Below are 19,387 nucleotides of genomic sequence, written 5' to 3'. Positions count from 1 at the left end.
GAGAAACATTACCGCTTTTATGATGTCTCTTTCCTTAGAATTGGCATCGTAGCATACATAATTGCATGAGAGTGGAGTATATGTATGTATGCAAGTCTCCTTGCATCTCTCTCACCGTTCATGGCATAATTCACCCTTGGAAAAATTATATTCACATTAAAAAAATGCTCTTCTAATTAAAATTACTACTCAAATGATTGAAGGTCTTTTGGTTAATATGATTAGACCTAGATTGCTGCATGGTTGTGCATCTTAAAGGTACATTGCATGGAGAGTGCATCTCATGATTCACCCTCTAGTAGAGACCCTTTTTTATATAGACTTATAGCTCTCTTGTTTTTTTTTCAAAAGTCATTTTTTTTGAAACGTATGCACATTTCTATAAGTATCTATATGGTACACAAAAAAATATTTCTCTTCAATGCACGAGATACACTTACATATTTTTTAAGTGAACCTCACAACGCCTTTCAAACAAAGACATTGTGTTCTATATGTTTTTCTCCAAAGTCTTAAGAGTTAAGATGACTAAAGACTTTTTTAGAAAAACCGATTTAGTCCATTTCCAACTACCTAGTCTTGCCCTTCAACATAAGGTTTTTTTCTCAATCATATTTTCCTCTCCGTTTCATTAATCTCTCCAACTATTATTGTAAATAATTCATTAGCTTTCCCTTGTTTATTGATAGCTTTAAAGATCAATATGTTTAGAGCAGTCCATTTTAGTGCTCAAGGCATGCTCATTGGAGTAAATATCAATATGTTGAGACCTATCCATTCTAGTGTTCAAGGCATGGTCATAGGAGTAAATATCAATATGTTCACTCTAGTCCATTTTAGTGCTCAAGATGTGCTCATTGGAGTAAATATCAATATATTGTTCAGACTAGTCCATTTTAGTGCTCAAGGCATGCCCATAGGAGTAAATATCAATATGTTCAGACTAGTCCATTTTAGTGCTCAAGATGTGCGTGCTCATTGGAGTAAATATCAATATGTTCAGATGACTCCATTTTAGTGCCCAAGGCATGCTCATAGGAGTAAATATCAATAGTCCATTTTAGTGCTCAAGATGTGCTCATTGGAGTAAACAACAATATGTGCAAACTAGTCCATTTTAGTGCTCAAGGTGTGGCCATTGGAGCTATAATATGCTTATACATACATACCAAATGATATAAGCACAAAATCATAACAAAATGATATGCAAACATGCATGTTTAGAGCTCTAAGTATACGTGGTTAGCTTTGTTTTGTTATACAATAGAAGTCAATAGCTGGCATGGCAAAATAACAAATATAAAGAGGTACATCATGTACATGTGATAAATTTGTGAATGAGTGTATGCTAATAATTATATGTGTTTGTAAATTCTTACGAGAACGTGTTGATTTGTGCTTGGCATGGATGAGCAGGGAGCAAACCAAGAATGCCCACCGCTTAAGAAGTGCATGACTTCGTGGGCTCAAAATCACCATCACTATAATCATCATGAGCAGGCAGACATAAATGATATCCACGTCAAGAGTGAAGAACCAAAGCTGGCGGAATCTCAAAGTAAGGCTACTCTGTCTACAACAAACGCAAACGCTACCAACTCTACCAGGTCCCGCGCTAAACACACCACCGCAAGTGACCCTCAAAGCATTGCGGCACGGGTATCAATCTGAGCTGCACCTCTATCAGATTAATAGCATTCACATCATCTCGCAAACTTTTGCAGTATTCGATCCTTGCTCTTTCTCCTGCATGATTTGCATGCTACCCGCGTACGTTTCATATTGCGTGCTTTAATCAAATCGAACTTAGTTAATCATCCACGTCTGCGCCCAATTGCTTGATCATTTGATAAGATTAGCTTGCAATTAATTCTTATTTGATGAGATTAGTAACTAATGATGCTTCCTTTCCCACTCTACTTTGAACACCGCAGCATCGTAGAGAAAGGATAAGCGAGCGTTTGAAGATTCTACAAGGGCTTGTTCCAAACGGATCCAAGGTAATTAGTGCTATGCTAATATGCTCATTGAGTAAGTTAATTCAAGCTTTATTTACATATCATCTAAGACATTTCCATTCTCCATTAATTCAATTGCAGGTGGATCTTGTGACTATGCTAGAGAAAGCAATAAATTATGTGAAGTTTCTTCAGCTGCAGGTCAAGGTAACAAAACCCGAGCACTTGATTAACTAATTTCTTACATATAGTTTCATAACTGTTCATGTAACCCGATATATATTAATCAATAATTTCTTCATCTCCGTATTGCTTCTAGGTTCTCACTACGGATGAATACTGGCCAGACTCTGAGAAGCTCAACCAGCCCCACGATATTAATTTGCTAAAACTCATCACTTCAAATGCATCAAATAGCAACAAAGCCGGAATTAAAGCGGCGGACACTACGACTAAACCTGTTTAATCAAGCTGCTAATTACCTTGAGTCGAACATAAATTTAACGTGTAACATCTATTAAACAGCGGAAGTCAGTCTTTTAGAATGGCAAAAGTACGCACTACTAGCTATGCTAAAGGTCTGACTGAACCCAATTCAATCGAATCAGTGGACATAATATTGTTCCTTTCAAAAGCAAGAAACCAGAAAATTGTTCTGGATGCTGTATAAACTGCGAACCAATTCATTTAAGTAATTTAAATAATTATTCTTTGAGTTACTCTTCATAAGTTGTTGGCAATTGATGTTCGGAGGGAACTCCTTATTGGTGGTCAGGTAGTTCCCTGCGTCATGCACTTCTGTAAGTAGTTTAGGTTAGTCCATGTCAATTGTTTCCGGAAACCTCGAGGCGATTTGGACAGCTATAAGCAACAAATAAAGACAATGAGAAGGGTTAAATAAGTGGCATAGAGTCATAGACACAAAGTGTTGTAAGAACCATGTTGTTTTAATATTAGTGCTATCTCTATGACAGATCTGTTCTTCTTGATACCTACACTATTTTGTTGAGGTGTATAAGGCACTTCTTCATACCTTGAAGAGCTAGCATCACATGACCCTGCTTTATTGACTTCCAAGGAGGGAGATTGTAGTTCACTACTACTACCACTGGCCATGTGGTCCATGATGTCGATTTGAGACCAAATGGATTAATTCAATCAATATCCAATCCAAGTTGTAAGTGACGTGGCTTGCCAAGGACACTTAAGTGTCTTTTTTCGGACGATGCAAATAAAATGCTACTTGTGCTAGGAAAAACATATTCAAAATCCCTCTTGAGGAGTTTGAATATGTGACCTAGTGTGTCTTTAAAAAATGTAACCTTTCAATTTGGATGCTGGCACGATAAGGAATTACACCCATAAATAGGACTTGCATGAGACTGCAACTCAGGTTTGAGAAAACCGCCTTATAAGCTTAGAGAAAAAAATCACTAAGCCCCGTGAAAAATTCTAAGTAATTATTTCATATTTGTGTCAAAGATTTTGCCAAGTTTCACATGAAATAAAATTCAATTGAGAGTGTCTAAAATAGTAGGAAGTTGTGTGTGTTTGATACACCACTTTTTAGCATCCATTTGTATCCAAACCAATACATGGTTTTTTAATGTGTTTGCAAGTTTTTTAAGGTGATACAATGCTTACTCTATCCATTGAGATCTTAAAGTTATATGTAAAAGCCCCTTAGTAAGCTACAAAGTACATAACAAAAATTTTGGATTTAGATTCTTGAGTCATATGCATTACATTCCTTAGTAAACTTGCAACATTTTGTCTGTATAGAATAATTCCGCTAAGGTACATTGTACAAACATAATTTGGGCACCTAAAACCTTTGTTTCATGGTTGTTGAGAGAGAATTTAGAAATTTTGAAAAATGTAGCACGATTGAAAAACTAAGATAGCGCTCAAGTAGCAAGATTTACTTGAGCTTGGGACCCCAAAAAATATGTATTAACTTGGTTTTGAACTATATAATCATTTCCGATTGCCAATTTGCACTAACATAACCCTAGTTTTATGGAAGTACCTTTGGCCAAAATTTTTCTCTTTTTCAGCATCTTGGTAATTATGAGATTTTTGTTATGGTTCACAAGTAGCTTAGGAACTAGGACCTAAAGGAGATTGTGTTGTTTTGAAACCCCAAGCTCTACCAATTGACTTTTACAAACATGATTTATTCAAGAAGTTATAGGCATTTTATGGGATTTTTGACAAAACAGCTTCAAATTTTAATGATAATTTCAAGTTAGAGTTTTTTGTCAAATTTCTAATATAGCTTGTGTTTTGACATCATGAAAAATCCCCTTTATTTTTTAACTTTTAACCGACCTAAGGTTGAAACAAGGTGTAGAAATGTTGTTTCTAGGTTCCCCAAAAAATTCCAAAGTTTTGGTGAGAAACAGGATACTAAAGTGTCCTCAGGACACTTTAGTGTCCAATTACAGAACTGGTGTTAAGAAAAGTGACATTTCGATCATGTAGTCATGGCAGCGGCTCCAGTAGAAGCACACAACTAGAAATGGCAGATTTCCTACAATCATTCTACAAGAAAAGAAAAATATCAATCATGCAAGATGAAAAGAAGTTAAGATTGTAAAAATATCTCTCTCTAACTAAAATACGAAACACTCATACGAAAGAACATGCACCACAATCGAGTCCATAACCTCGCATCGATAATTTTGCAAAACTGTTACATCATGCGAAGAAAATGTAAAAATTATGGTTTCTTGCATAACATATAATGAACTTCAAAACTAGGGCCGAGAAATCAGAGCACCTCTTCATTCTATGTGCATCCGGGTCATCCAACTATCTTTGAACCTGGTGGCATAATGCTTTAAGCTATTCAACTGCTTTATGTGCTTGTTGTTTAGGCATCTATTCTCTCTCTCACTTGATCCCTCTCTCTTCTGAGGAGAGGAATCTCTAGGATATTTCTCATTCGTCGTGAATCAAGAATAGGGAGAGGAGACAAGAGATGGTCGTATCTATAGCGCACTCGCCAAAGCGCTCAGGAGGTACAGTACTGAGAAACCCTATGTATCACCTGCGTTCAAGGGGTATTTTAAAAACCCCTTACTTGTGAATTTTTTATGAATAAAATGACCCCTTTTTCTTTATATACTTATGGGCTTTTTCAAAAATTTATTTTAAAAACCCCTTTTGTAAATGTATTTATGTAAATGTATCTTAAAATTTTAAATTAAAAAACCCCTTCATTTGAACTCACGTGCTATACTTACATATTTTTAGGTGAACCCCCCGAGCCTGAGTGCATGCCTTTGTCCATGACAATCACACGAAGTGCATACGCTGCCACAATGTAGCTATCTTGGAAAAACTCAATCAAAAATTTATATGCTGCCTCTTGAAGGCAAGAGAGGGCTGAGGACTGCCAACGTGCTTGGAGTCCATAATGTTTACAGATGCCACAAACGAGTCTTTGGAAAGGTAGCTTGGTGATACATAACTGCATACACCTCATTTCCTGTCTAATCTCTTTCATCATGCCACGATACGAGTAAAGCATTATTCATCTAGAGCTTTTCTATAATTTGGAGGGCTTTGAGGACACCATCTTCTTTGCTACACTCGGATCACTGGTTGCCATCCTAGAAGTCTTTTTTTTTCGGGCCATCTGAAACCACCACATAAAACGCAGTAGTGGATGAATAAAATAATAAAGGTTAGAAAAAGAGTAGTTTTATATAAATCACCACAAATCGAATAGGTCATTTCTCCCATGTCGAAGAGCACTATCACGTTTGTGATGATTTGTAAGAAAGTAATAGTAAAAATTTTATGAAATAACAAAAATAGATATTCTAGTGAATGAAATATTTTTCTGTATATTAAGATAGAATCACCACAATGCGAATAGGCCATTTATACATGCACGCAGACAACCCTAGCGCGTGTGGTGATTCGCGTTGGAAGTCAAAGAAAAAAGATTATTTTTGTCCATTGAAATAGATTCACCACAACGCTAATATGCCATTTTGTTAAGATATCGAGCTCATCTAGTGAGGCGGTGGACACTGATGACCCACCTAGGGGATAGGCCCCACACTTACACCACTCGCATGGTTGGTGAGATCATGGGTGATATGCGACCAGTGGAATGACAGGTTGTGTGACAGCCATTCTAGAGACTGGCATAGTTATAGCGCCAGCTCATTTAGTTGGGTTCACACTATAGAGAACCCTATTATGTATTTGGTTGAGTACCTTTCATATGTGTGTACTCTTATCTTTGTATATGGTGTGTTGAGTGTTGAGTGAAGAAGAAGAAGAAGACTTTCAGCCTCTCACCTTGTGTGTTCTCTATTAGGGTTTTGTGAGTGTGTGTGTGCTTGCAAGAGCTCAAGCTCTCTTCTCCCCTGCATCTTTTCATGGTATCAGAGCTTGGTTCATGCTAAGGGGGCTGAGCTGCAAGCAAGAGAAGCACAGGAAGCGGTACAAGGGTAAGAGCTTCAACCACTCTTTCCTATTTGTGTTGGCGACTACACCCTATCGGGAGCTCTACAGGAGGCACCGGCAAACGATCTCTGATTGAGGAGCTTTCTTGGCGGGAGAAAAACTATAGGGCAACTATATAATGTCCTATCGGACAAAATTTTTTTGGGCCGAAAACACGTTTCGGGCGCGTCTCGACCTCTGTTTTTCAGAAAGCAGGCGATTTCGAGCACTGCAGGTAAGTCATCGATTCTCTGCAGAACTCTGTTTTAAGAACTGCAGGAAGACAGATTGGCTGTGTAGACACTGTGTGTGCTGCAAGGATGTCAACAATTGCCATTGGGTGTATGTATGCACATTGAGGTCACTGGTTGTGACATTTGAGTCTAATACAGTACCGCTGCAGAAAATACAGCAGTTTGTGCAGGACAAACCAGAGTGCTATTTCTCGTAAATTTGTGTGTCTGGTAAGATGTCAAATGATGGCATAACCAAGATTGTTGCTGAGAAGCTTGATAAGAACAACTTCCATGCTTGGAGGTTCAGGCTGACAAATTTCCTGATGGGAAAGGGCTATTGGGACTATATAGAAGGTGAGCATGAAGAGGCACCGGAGATACCGAACATCATTCCGACTACTACAGATGTGAAAGAGTTCAAGGACTAGAACCAAGGAGCCAGAAAAGTTATGTATTGGCTCTTTATCAGTATACAGAACACCATGATTGGGCACATACAGGATGCCAAGTCCCCCAAGGAGGCGTGGGACACCTTGGTAAAACTCTATGAAACAAATACCAAGGCACGAAAGATACAGTTGAAGAATGAACTTCATATTGTGGAGAAAAAGAGTATGTCTATGAATGACTATGCATTGAAGATAAAGGGTATTGTGGATTCCCTCTTGCATCTATTGGTGTTTCAGTAGATGATGATGATAAGGTGGAAGTCTGTCTACGTGGTCTCACGCCACAATACAAGGCGTTCATCAAGACGTCTATTCAGACTCGGAAAAACATTCCCAATTTCATAGATTTGGTGTCTATGTTGATTATAGAAGAGAAGAGCTTGGGTTGAGACCAACAGTCTTCACAGAACAAAAATAGTTCAGAGCAACAGGCCTTCTACACAAGTTCAGGAAGAGGATGACGTAGAGGAGGCCGTGGACACAGTCAAGGAGGTAGCTGAACAGGTAATCAGAATTATAGCCAGCAGCAACAACAACAATAGTCCCAGAATTCACAACAACAACAATAACACGCAGGTGGAAGAGGCCAATTCAGAGGCAGGGGAGTCAAAGAGGTCATGGAAATTGGCAAAGGCAGTATAATGATACACGTGGATGCTTTTACTATGGTAAGCCTGGACATGTGCAGGCAGATTATTATAAGAAGCAGGCTAACATACAAAATGGAAAATTGCAACAAAACAACTATGCATCCTCGAGCAGAAACAATGAAGATAATGAAAGGTTGTTTGTTATGCAGCATGTCGTTAATGCCATGTCTGAAAATATAGAAGCAACACATAAAGATGATGTATGGTACGTTGATTCAGGTGCTTCAAACCACATGAGAAGTCATGGGGAGTGGTTCACGGAGATGAAAAACCTTGAAAGACCAGGTTTTGTGGAAACAGGGGATGACACTGCTCATCCAATTGCCCATGTTGGAGATGTGCCATTGTCTATGCAGGATGGCAAAGTGAAGTACCTTGCAGATGTACTTCATGTTCCGAACATAACAAAGAATCTGGTTTCAGTTGGCCAGATGATTGAGCAAGGTTTGCAGGTTCGGTTTAACCCTGATGGTTGTTATGTTGAAGACTTTAAAGAGAAGAGCAGGTTGGTTGCAAAAGGCAACAGAGTGGGCAGAATGTTTACGTTGAATGTAAACATGCCTGAAGTGAGTGCTGCAATGTTTGCAAATGGTTCAGGAATTGTTTTTGCAGACACAGACATTTGGCATAAAAGAATTGGACATGTGAATGTGGAGAGAATGAAGTCTATGCAAACTAAAGGAATTGTGACACGGCTGCCAAAGTTTAAAGTTGAAGGTATGCAGAGAATATGTGAAGCATGCCAATTTGGAAAGCAAACAAAGCATGTATTTCCACGTAACAGAAATGTGAGCAGAAATGCACTAGATGTTATGCATTCAGATGTATGGGGTCCTACAAAGACCATGTCTATGGGAGACTGCAGGTGTTGTGTGACATTTATTGTGATGACCACACAAGGAAATTGTGGGTATACTTCATGAAGGAGAAGGGTGAGGTATTCACTCACTTTCAAAATTTCAGAGTTATGGTTGAAAAGTAAATATGTAAAGTGCCTAAGGTCAGATGGAGGGGGAGAGTACTTCTCCAATGAGTTCTCTGAATTTTTAAAGAAAAATGGTATTTGGAGACAGTTTACATATGCAGATACACTCCATAACAAAATGGAGTTGTTGAGCAAAAAAACAGGCACATTACTGAGATTGCGCGAGCATTGATGGAAGAGAAGAATATGCCGCATAGCTATTGGGCTGAGGCTATTTCTACAGCAGTTTACATCATGAACAGGACTCCAACTGTACCCATACATGATGTAACTCCAGAGGAGAGGTTTACTGGGGCAGGAAACCTGATTTGTCTCATCTGAAAGTCTTTGGATGCATTGCATATGTGCATGTGCCAGATGAGCTGAGAACTAAGCTGCATCCAAAAGCTGAAAAATGTGTGTTTATTGGATATTCCCTTGAGCAAAAGGGATACAGGTGTTATAACCCTGCTATACACGTGAGTTGAGGGTAAGCAGGGATGTTGTTTTTGATGAGATGAGCAGCTAGTATGCTGCTGAAAAAGAAGCTGTTGGGGCTGATGTGAGTGGAAATGTGGTTGCACAGAATGCAAGTCAGCAATCACAATCTTTGAGTGGACCAAGAGAGTCCTCATTTAGTGGTTCAGTTGTTGATAGACCATGGAGTGGCATGCTCCGTCATAATACCAGTCCTGCAAATGTGATTAGTACATCACGTAAAGGAAAATAGAAAGTGGTTGAGCCCCTTAGTATGCATGACATTTCTGCAGGGCATTCTTATGTTGATGGAGAGTCTAGTGGCTCTCAGATATGAGCCTTGATGAGAGGAGCTTGGGATCCCAGCTATGAGAACACCTGGTGTAAAGAAGGCTATGGAAGCCATGAATGAAAAGTTGCGAAGATCTGGGAGAGTGAAAAATCTTGTGTAGAGGTTTACCTAATGATGGTTATGTGGCACATCACTATGCATATATGGCAAAGGTTGTGCAGGTTGTAGAGCCCACATGCATTGATGAGGCTGTTGGAAATGTGTTGGGAGAAAGCTATGGATGAGGAGATGGATGCACTATATGGAAATGAGACTTGGGATTTAGTGTAATTGCCTGAAGGCAAGAAAGCCATTGGATGCAAGTGGGTGTACAAAGTAAAACATAACAGTGATGGAAGCATAAACATGTATAAGGCTAGGTTGGTAGCCAAAGGATATGCATAGCATATGGCATTGATTATGAGGAAACTTTCAGCCCAGTTGCCAAGATGGCAACCGTGAGAGTTGTGATAGCAGTGGCTGCATCAAAGCAATGGTATTTACATCAGATGGATGTAAAGAATGCATTCTTGCATGGGGATTTGTAGGAAGAGGTGTATATGTTGCAGCCACCTGGTTATGAGGATGTGAGTCACCCCGAGCATGTTTGCAGGTTGAAGAGAGCCTTGTATGGCTTAAAACAAGCACCAAGAGCATGGTCTGACAAGATTTCTGAATATCTTGTCACTATTGGCTTTCATGTAGCCAATGCAGATTTCTCGCTGTATGTGAGACACAGTGATAGAGGGGTTGTGCTTGTTGTCATCTATGTGGATGACTTGATCATTACGGGGGACCATGATGCAGAGATCTTTGATGTAAAGATCTTGCTTAGACAGAAGTTTGAGATGAAGGATCTGGGGGAGCTCAGACATTTCTTGGGCATTGAGGTGATTAGGTCACCACATGGTATTGGATTACTGCAGAGACAGTATGGCTTGGACATGTTGTCCAAGTATGGTATGACAAGCTGTAAGCCTATCTCAGTGCCATTGGATCAGAATGGCAAGTTGAGTGCAGATTCATGAGAGATTTTGGAGGATCCTACTATGTATAGGCGCATAGTGGGGAGCTTGATCTACATGACGATCACCAGGCCAAATTTGAGCTATGTTGTTGGGTTGGTGAGTCAGTATATGCAGGTTCCTCAGAAGCCGCATTTGGATGCATTGAGACGCATACTGAGGTATGTGAGATCTACTTTGCATTATGGACTATTTTATGAAACTGGGACAGAGATATGTGTACATGGGTACACAGATGCTGATTGGGCTGGTAGTATCTCAGATAGAAGATCTACTAGTGGCTTCATGTTTTCCTTGGGGAGTGCTGTTGTGACTTGGAGCAACAAGAACCAGCCTACGGTTGCTCTATCTAGTACACAGAGGCCGAGTACAGAGGAGCTGCTATGGCAGCATGTGAGGTAGCTTGGTTGAGAAAGCTACTTGCAGATTTGGGTCTATCAGTGGATAGACAAGTTGTCATTTTCTGTGACAACATTAGCAGTATACAGTTGGCCAGGAACCCAGTTTTTCATGCTCGTACGAAGCATATAGAGGTCCACTACCATTTTGTCAGAGAGAAGGTCTTGGCTGGAGATGTTGACCTTGTTTATGTCAGCACACAGGATCAGGTAGCTGACATCTTCACCAAAGCATTGGGTATAGAGAATCTCCACAGATTCAGGGCTTTGCTTGGTGTACATGAGATGTTGAGCTCGAGGGGGAGTGTTGAGATATCGAGCTCATCTAGTGAGGCGATGGACACTGATGACCTGCTTGGGGGATAGGCCCCACACTTACACCACTGGCATGGTTAGTGAGATCATGGGTGATATGCGGCCAGTGGGATGACAGGCTGTGTGACAGCCATTCTAGAGACTGGCATAGTTATAGCATAGTGGCCCCACACTTACACCACTGGCATGGTTAGTGAGATCATGGGTGATATGCGGCCAGTGGGATGACAGGCTGTGTGACAGCCATTCTAGAGACTGGCATAGTTATAGCGCCAGCTCATTTAGTTGGGTTCACACTATAGAGAACCCTATTATGTATTTGGTTGAGTACCTTTCATATGTGTCTTATCTTTGTATATGGTGTGTTGAGTGTTGACTGAAGAAGAAGAAGATTTTCAGCCTCTCACCTTGTGTGTTCTCTATTAGGGTTTTGTGAGTGTGTGTGTGCTTGCAAGAGCTCAAGCTCTCTTCTCCCCTGCATCTTTTCAATTTCTACATGCACACAACCCTATCGCATTGTGGTGATTTGTATAGTATAAACCTTATGAAATAACAAAAATAGATATTTTGAACGAATTATTTTTATGTATTAAGATATAATCACCACAATGCTAATAGGCCATTTCTACATGCATACAACCCTATCAGATTGTGGTGATTTGTATAGTATAAACCTTATGAAATAACAAAAATAGATATTCTAAACAAATTATTTTTGTGTATTAAGATATAATCACCACAACGTGATAGTCCATTTCAACGTGCATGGGATATTAAGAGACTAAGGTTATGTAGAAGGGTGAGAAAAGGGTGTGAGTGTGAATGGACTTGAGGTCCACTTGTTCACCTATTTAAAGGTGAGGCCATGAGGCATTTTACATGTGAGCAAAGCCTAGTTGTATGTATAAGCAACTTAATAAGCAAGATATTTTTCTTGTATTTTGTGAGTCCCTCTCCTCCACACACTTGATCTATCATGAGCACCACGTTTTCTCATCATGGTATCTAGAGCTTAGGTGATTTGAACCACTTGTGGTGTAGATTAGGTCAAAAATATCCATTTTTCCCTCATTTTTCTTGTGTGGAGCTCAACCCTCTCATGGTTGAGGCCTTCCAGCAAGCTGTAGAGGCAATATCTTTCAAAGATATCTTCATGGAAGATGTAGAGGACTCATAGGCGCATCAAAACGTACTGCTGAATTCTGGAAATTTCATCTCCTCGCGGCGGCATTGGCTCTGCAGCAGCCCGGCGCCTGTTTTTGCTTCCTGCGCTGGTCGTACAGCAGTGCTACTTGTGTGGGCCACAATAAGGCAAGCCACTTTAGGGCTTTGATAGCCCATTGTGTGGAGACCCTACAGCTCTGATATGAGATTCAACCGTCCACGAACGCGTCGGAAATCAAGAAAAAACCAGGCGCCGTTTTCTCTTCTTCATCATAAGCTTTCCATTAAAGCTTGGTTTTTTAGGTTTTTCTTGCTCAAATCATCACTCCCTTGCTTTAATCACTCAAATGCTGGTGTGAATTCTTAGTTGCTGAGTTCTTCTCTTGTTTTTGAAGAGTTCTCATTTACATGAGGTAGCCATAAGCCTCATGCCCGTCAAGCTTCAACATCAACATCATTTTTTAAGCTTTCAAAGTGATTAAAGTGTGCTTCTAAGCACTAATTGTGTTGTTTAACACTAATCACTCTGTTAATCCAGCAAAGGGAGGTTATCTTAAAGTGTTTTTAAACACTCATAGTGTTATTAAACACTAATGGTGAGTTAATCACCAAAATAAGTGTTATTTTACACTAAAAATGTGCTTTTTAGCACTAATTGTGTTTTATACACACAAATGGTGATATGAATCATCAACTAAAGTGTTGCTAAACACTAAGGTGGTCTTAATAATCAAAGGAGGAGGTCATCTACATTACGGAGGCTCTTCTTCATCAACATGGAGGTCGAGCACACACAATAAGTGCTACATTTCAAGCCTTCATCAACAACCGCTTCTTCCAAAGAGGAATGGTGCAACCATGAATCAATTGCCTTCACCTCATAAGCTAAAAAGGTTGAAGAATTCTGGTTTTTTATCATAAAACTCAAATTTTTGAGTGTTCTTAAAGTTGGGCACATGTACATTAAGTGCTCATCCTCAATGTTTATGTGTGTTACCCTTGAGGCCCTTGTTTGTAAGAGGCATAGGCAAGCCATAAGTCGTATGCTCTCGTTTCCCAAGCCCAAGGCATTTCATTCCGCTGCATATTCTGCATTTTCATCATATAAGATGAGTTGTAAGATTGAGCATAGCATCCCTAAATGCTCTACCTTGTTGGTTGTCATGATTTTAAGCATTTTTTGGCATTACTTTTGTAAGAGGCATTGGCAACATTATGAGCCATGTCTTCTCCTTCTTAAGCCAAAGATGATAAAACCTATTTGTTTGAGTATTTACCTCAACAATTTACTCACTTTCACTAAGCTTGAATCTTCAAACCCTAATGGGTATCTTGTAACTAACATGCATAAAAGCTATTGTAATTGTGGAGTAGACACTGCCCTTGACCAATGCATAAGGCAAGTGGTAAGACCCTCCCTTTCCCTTCCCCATTTAAATCTACCTCATCACTCATGGAGGAGATATGGTATTCAAGGAAGCATAAAGCATGTTGGAGGACCATCTAAAAGCATAAAGCATGTTGGAGGACCATCTAAAAGCAAACCATTTAAGCAAGGGTGGCAGCCTTGTCATGATCATTGTGTGAGAATGGTCAAGGTGGAAAGCATATGGTGGAAGCAATGGCATGTATGTCTCAACCATGTCATCTACAAGAAGCCAAGCAAACACAAAGAGTGGGGTGCACCATCATCGAGGTGTACATCTTCATCGACAACAAAGACTTAGATGGCATCAATGTAATAGCCTCTAAGGCTCTAGGAACACATTTGTAAATCCTAGATTACCACACCTATATTCCAAGCCTTGTACGCCTAATGTTATAAAGGCACCTTATGTCCAATACCACCTATTCCATCCTTCCATAGTTGGTATTGAGGGGGGGTATTAAGAGACTAAGGTTATGTAGAAGGGTGAGAAAAGGGTGTGAGTGTGAATGGACTTGAGGTCCACTTGTTCACCTATTTAAAGGTGAGGCCATGAGGCATTTTACATGTGAGCAAAGCCTAGTTGTATGTATAAGCAACTTAATAAGCAAGATATTTTTCTTGTATTTTGTGAGTCCCTCTCCTCCACACACTTGATCTATCATGAGCACCACGTTTTCTCATCATGGGAGACAGCCCTAATCTTGTTGTGGTGATTTGAAAGACATTTTGAAATGAACAAAAAACATAACATTTTGAATATAGTATAAGGGTTTAGGGTGCATGCCTTACCTTATTAAGAGAGCGAGAGAGGGAGTGAATCTTTGATAGCAAGAATCATCATGACAAAGGAAAGGCGCAAACTGAGAGACGGGAGTGAAATGAGCGAGCGAAGAAAAAGTGTACGCATTGCCAAACATGGGGTATAAAGAAACAAACCTACACAAAAACAGAGGTGCATGGCTACATGATAGATAGTAGTATTAAGTCACATCGGTAATAAATTTGCATGTGAGAGAAGTGGCTGAATGATGACATGTGCATATGTGACAAACATGTGACGATGGTATTATGGTGATATTCTGAATGAATTATTTTTGTGTGCTAAGACAGAATCAACACAACGTGAATAGGCCATTTCTACATGCACACAGACAGCCCTATCGTGTTGTTTCACTTCCCTATCATTCCTCGCATCCAACACAAGAACTCATGACGTGGCATGCTACTCATCAATTAAACGATGGCATCATGAGGATCATAGCTGATTCACCAGCATGGAAATATGTAGAGTATCAATGGTGGCCAGAGTTTAAAGATGAGCCCCATCACTTACGTCTTGGCTTGGGCATGGATGGTGTTAACCCATTTGGCTTCAAGTCCAGATCATGGTCTACTTGGGCTATTGTAGTATTGGTGAATTACAACCTCCCTCCATGGGTGGCAATCAGGAAAGGTCATATCATGCTTGCTCTCCTTATACCAGGCAAGTATAAGGTGGTGAACATGGATGTAAGCCTCGAGTCTTTGATTGAGGATCTTGAGACACTATGCCAAGGTATCAAAGTGCATAATGTTTCAAGGCCAATAAATAGGCGTAAGTCGAAGGTGATGCATAACTATCCGGAGTTCTCAGAGTGCTCAGGTACATACTTGAACCGAATAATTTTAAGCTTTAAACTTTATACTTTAAGTTTATATCTCTACCTCTCAATCATCTCAATTTAAGAATAGGTTTGGCAACCTCTGGACATCATGCATGTCTGATTTGTGGACCATCACTTGTTTCGGAAAGACCCTCTACACTTAAGAAGGTGGTGTATGACAAACATCATTGATTTATCACTCCTTCACATCCCAAGTATGTGCCACATGATGTCTCACCACTTGTGAGTGATGAGAGATAGAGATTGGTTTGAGGCATGCAAAAGCACCCCCAATCCACCACCCGATGGAATGTCTAGACACACAATCTTCTTTCAACTTCCATATTGGTGTGACATGAAGATCAAACATCTTTTAGATCCCATGCATATCTTCAGGAATGTGGCAACAAATCTTCATTGGTAAAAGAGATAAAAGGGGTGCAATGGATGACTTACAAAACATTGGACGCCTTCAAAGTGCATGGCTAATTGAAAGTGAGAGAGGTAACATGGTCTTACCAAAGACACCATGGGTATTAACCAATAAGGAGCACAATAAGGTGAAAAGTGTGATTGCCCCTTTTTGTACACCAATGGGAGTAATGCATTCATTCAAGGGTTCCTTCAAAAAGACCAAAACAAAAGGAGAGGTACAATTATATGGCCTCAAGACACATGATTGGCACAAGATATTACAGGTATATAAATATTCACTTTTTCGTTTTCTCGTTATGGTACCTTATTTGTAGGCTCATGTACTAACTTCCATTTTTTTGTATGCATAGTTTATTCTTCCAATTTCTATATTTGATTGTGGAGACAAGAATGTGAGAGAGGCGGGTCTGTAAGTGAGGTTTAATCCTCAAGGATGTTTTGTGGAAGAATTCAAAAATTATTGTCGCTTGGTTGCAAAGGGTAGGCTGCTTACTTTGGATGTGAGCATGCATGAAGTAAAGGAAACCATGTTTGTGTATCAAACAGGTGTCATTGCAGATATTAACATATGGCATAAGTGCATTGGTCATGTGAATGTACATGAAGACTATGCATGGCATAAGTGCATTGGTCATGTGAATGTACATGAAGACTGCAATCCCAAAATATTGTTGCAGGTTTGCCAAAGTTTAAAGTTGATGGTATGCATGAAGTATGTGAATCATGCCAGCTTGGTAAGGCCAAACATACTTTCCCACATGAAAAGCATGTCAGTGCAAAGCCATAAGATGTCATACATTCAAATGTATGGGGACAAACCAAGACTGTAACAATTGTAGGTTGTAGGTATTATGTTACATTCATTGATGAGTGATCACACTAGGAAAGTGTGGGTTTAATTCATGAAGGAGAAAAGTGAGGTGTTTGCTCACTTTCAGAGTTTTAAAGTCTTGGTCGAGAAGGAAAAAGGCATGCAAATAAAATGCCTAAGATCAGATGGTGGGGGTAGAATATTTCTCCAATGAGTTCAGCAATTTCTTGAGGAAGTAGGGAATCAAGAGACAGTTTACATGCAGGTACACTCCACAACAGAATGGTGTTATAGAAATAAAAACATGCACATTGCATAAGTGGCACATGCCTTATTTTTGGGCAAAAGCAGTAGCAACTGTTGTGTACATTATGAACAAGACACCCACTGCAGCTATTCATGGTGTGATGCCTGAACAAAAGTTTACAAGCATAAGACCAGATGTGTCTCGCTTGAAAGTGTTTGGGTGCATGTTCCTGATGAAGTGAGAATAAAGTTGGAACCATAGGTAGAGAAATGCATCTTTATTGGTTATGTTATGGAGAAAAAAGATTATACATGCTATAACCCTACCACTTGTGAGATGTGAGTAAGAAGAGATGTTGTCTTTAACGAGATGAGTAGCTGGTATACACCAATAGTGAAGGAAACATAGGATGCAGATGTAAGAAGTGTTGATATTATACCACATGTAGAGCAGCAATCATAGGTGCATAGTGGACCTGGAGAGTCCTCTAGTAGTGGATCCAATGTTAGCCCATGGTTAGGCAGGTTGAGGACAGATGTAGGTACACATGTATCATGTAGAGGGAAGGAAAGGGTAGATTAACCTTTTGTGCCTGATCTATTAGTAGGTCACTCATTTGTGGATGGTGACTCTAGTAGCTCTGAGAAGAGCCTTGATGAGGAGCTTGGCATTCCATTTGTGGTTACTCCTGGTGTAAGGAGAATGAGGGCTATTTTGATGACACCTGGCAGTGATCCAAGTGTACGCAAGTCTATGAGGGCTAGGTAACCTATTGATAGGTTGAGATATGATGGATATACATCCCATCCGATTATGCTAACATGGTTAAAGAAATATAGGAATCAGAGACCACTTGTTTTGAGCAGGCACTTGGAAATAAGAAATGGGAAGATACCATGAATGAGGAGATGGCAGCATTGAATACAAATGCAACATGGAAGTTAGTTCCTTTGCCTAATAAGGAAAAGAAGAAAATTTAATGTAAGTGGGTGTATAAAGTCAAGCATAACGCTGATGGTTTAGTGTGAGTAGGCATAAGGCAATATTGGTGGTGGCCAAATGCTATGCGCAAACTTATGGCATTGACTATGAAGAGACATTCAGCTCGGTTGCAAGAATGGCAACCATGAGAGCTGTCATTGCTATGGCTGCAACAAACGGTTGGCCTTTACATCACATGGATGTAAAGAATGCCTTCTTAGAAAGTTTACATAATGAAACCACTAGGTTATGAGCGTGATGCACACCCAAATTTTGTGTGCAGGTTACGCAAAGTGTGAGACCACCCTCCTCCACGGTGCCCCCTCTGAGGGCGCTAGCGCGGAAGCATCGTCAGCCTCTCGCGTGGGGAAGGGATCCACACTCGCGGCCTCGCCCGCGGATGTCCAGACAAGAGACTAGCCACCCGGCAGTTCCTCCGAAACCGAGCCCAAAAAAACTTTCTCTCTCAGAAGGCACGGGCGATTCCTCCAGGGAAAATCTTCTAACGGGAGAATTAATCTAACGAGTCAAAGTCTTAACTAGTTAAACTGATCCGACTGAATGTGAAGTCACATGGTCAGATCAAAGAAGAGACTTGCACTTGGTCCATAGAATCACCGCTTTTTTCCTCCTTTAACGAGGCACAGCCGCCGCTGATTCCCTCCCACAGAACAAGGGTCTTCTTCTCAAGACTTAATCTAACTAATGCAACTAATTGTATCTTAATTGTTTTGTAGGAATCCCTTGATCCCAATCGGTCCATGGGTTAGCCAACCACCCGCCGACCGCTGTGTATTGGTGGGGTCCCTTTATAGAGATTTGGTTATGTTTTTCCCGGGTATCGAGGAAAAGAGTTCCCAGGCCCCCTAGCCGGCTTTCAAGCAAAATTTAAAGTAGGTATACCACGTACACACCCGAAATGCAATTGCCATTTATAAACAGATTCGACTGCCTTTAAAACAATCCTTTAATGAAAATCATAATATTACTAATTATCATCCTCCAAAATTCTGAGTCCATTGTATTACAAAATGTGTCCTTTGGACTCTCCGTTGAAGACCACCTGGCCAACCAACGAGATCCAATATCAAAATTTGATTCACAAAAGTCATTCTTCTTAGTCCATCCGAATCTTCCTCGACGCACGCATGGGTGTCCTAGCAACCGCGAGCCCCTGCATCACCTGGTCAGAATCCTCTAGGATCCTACTTAGGTGTCCTAGCACTTCACTTAGGGACCGCTTTGTCGGTCCTCACCCACCATCGTACCGAAAGCGCACCATTTTAACCGTATCGAGGCTAGTGAAGCCCTCGGCAGGCTTTGCCGCGAGCGATGTCCCTCGTCAACGAACCTCCTCTTAGTAAAACACATGCCGAATGCTTCCTCCAGCATCCTCGTGTAAAAAAAAGT

This window comes from Cibotium barometz, chromosome 2 (genome assembly GCF_041138505.1).
Source record: "Cibotium barometz isolate CiBa-2024 chromosome 2, ASM4113850v1, whole genome shotgun sequence".
Taxonomy (NCBI): Eukaryota; Viridiplantae; Streptophyta; class Polypodiopsida; order Cyatheales; family Cibotiaceae; genus Cibotium; species Cibotium barometz.
This window is presented reverse-complemented; position numbering follows the sequence as displayed.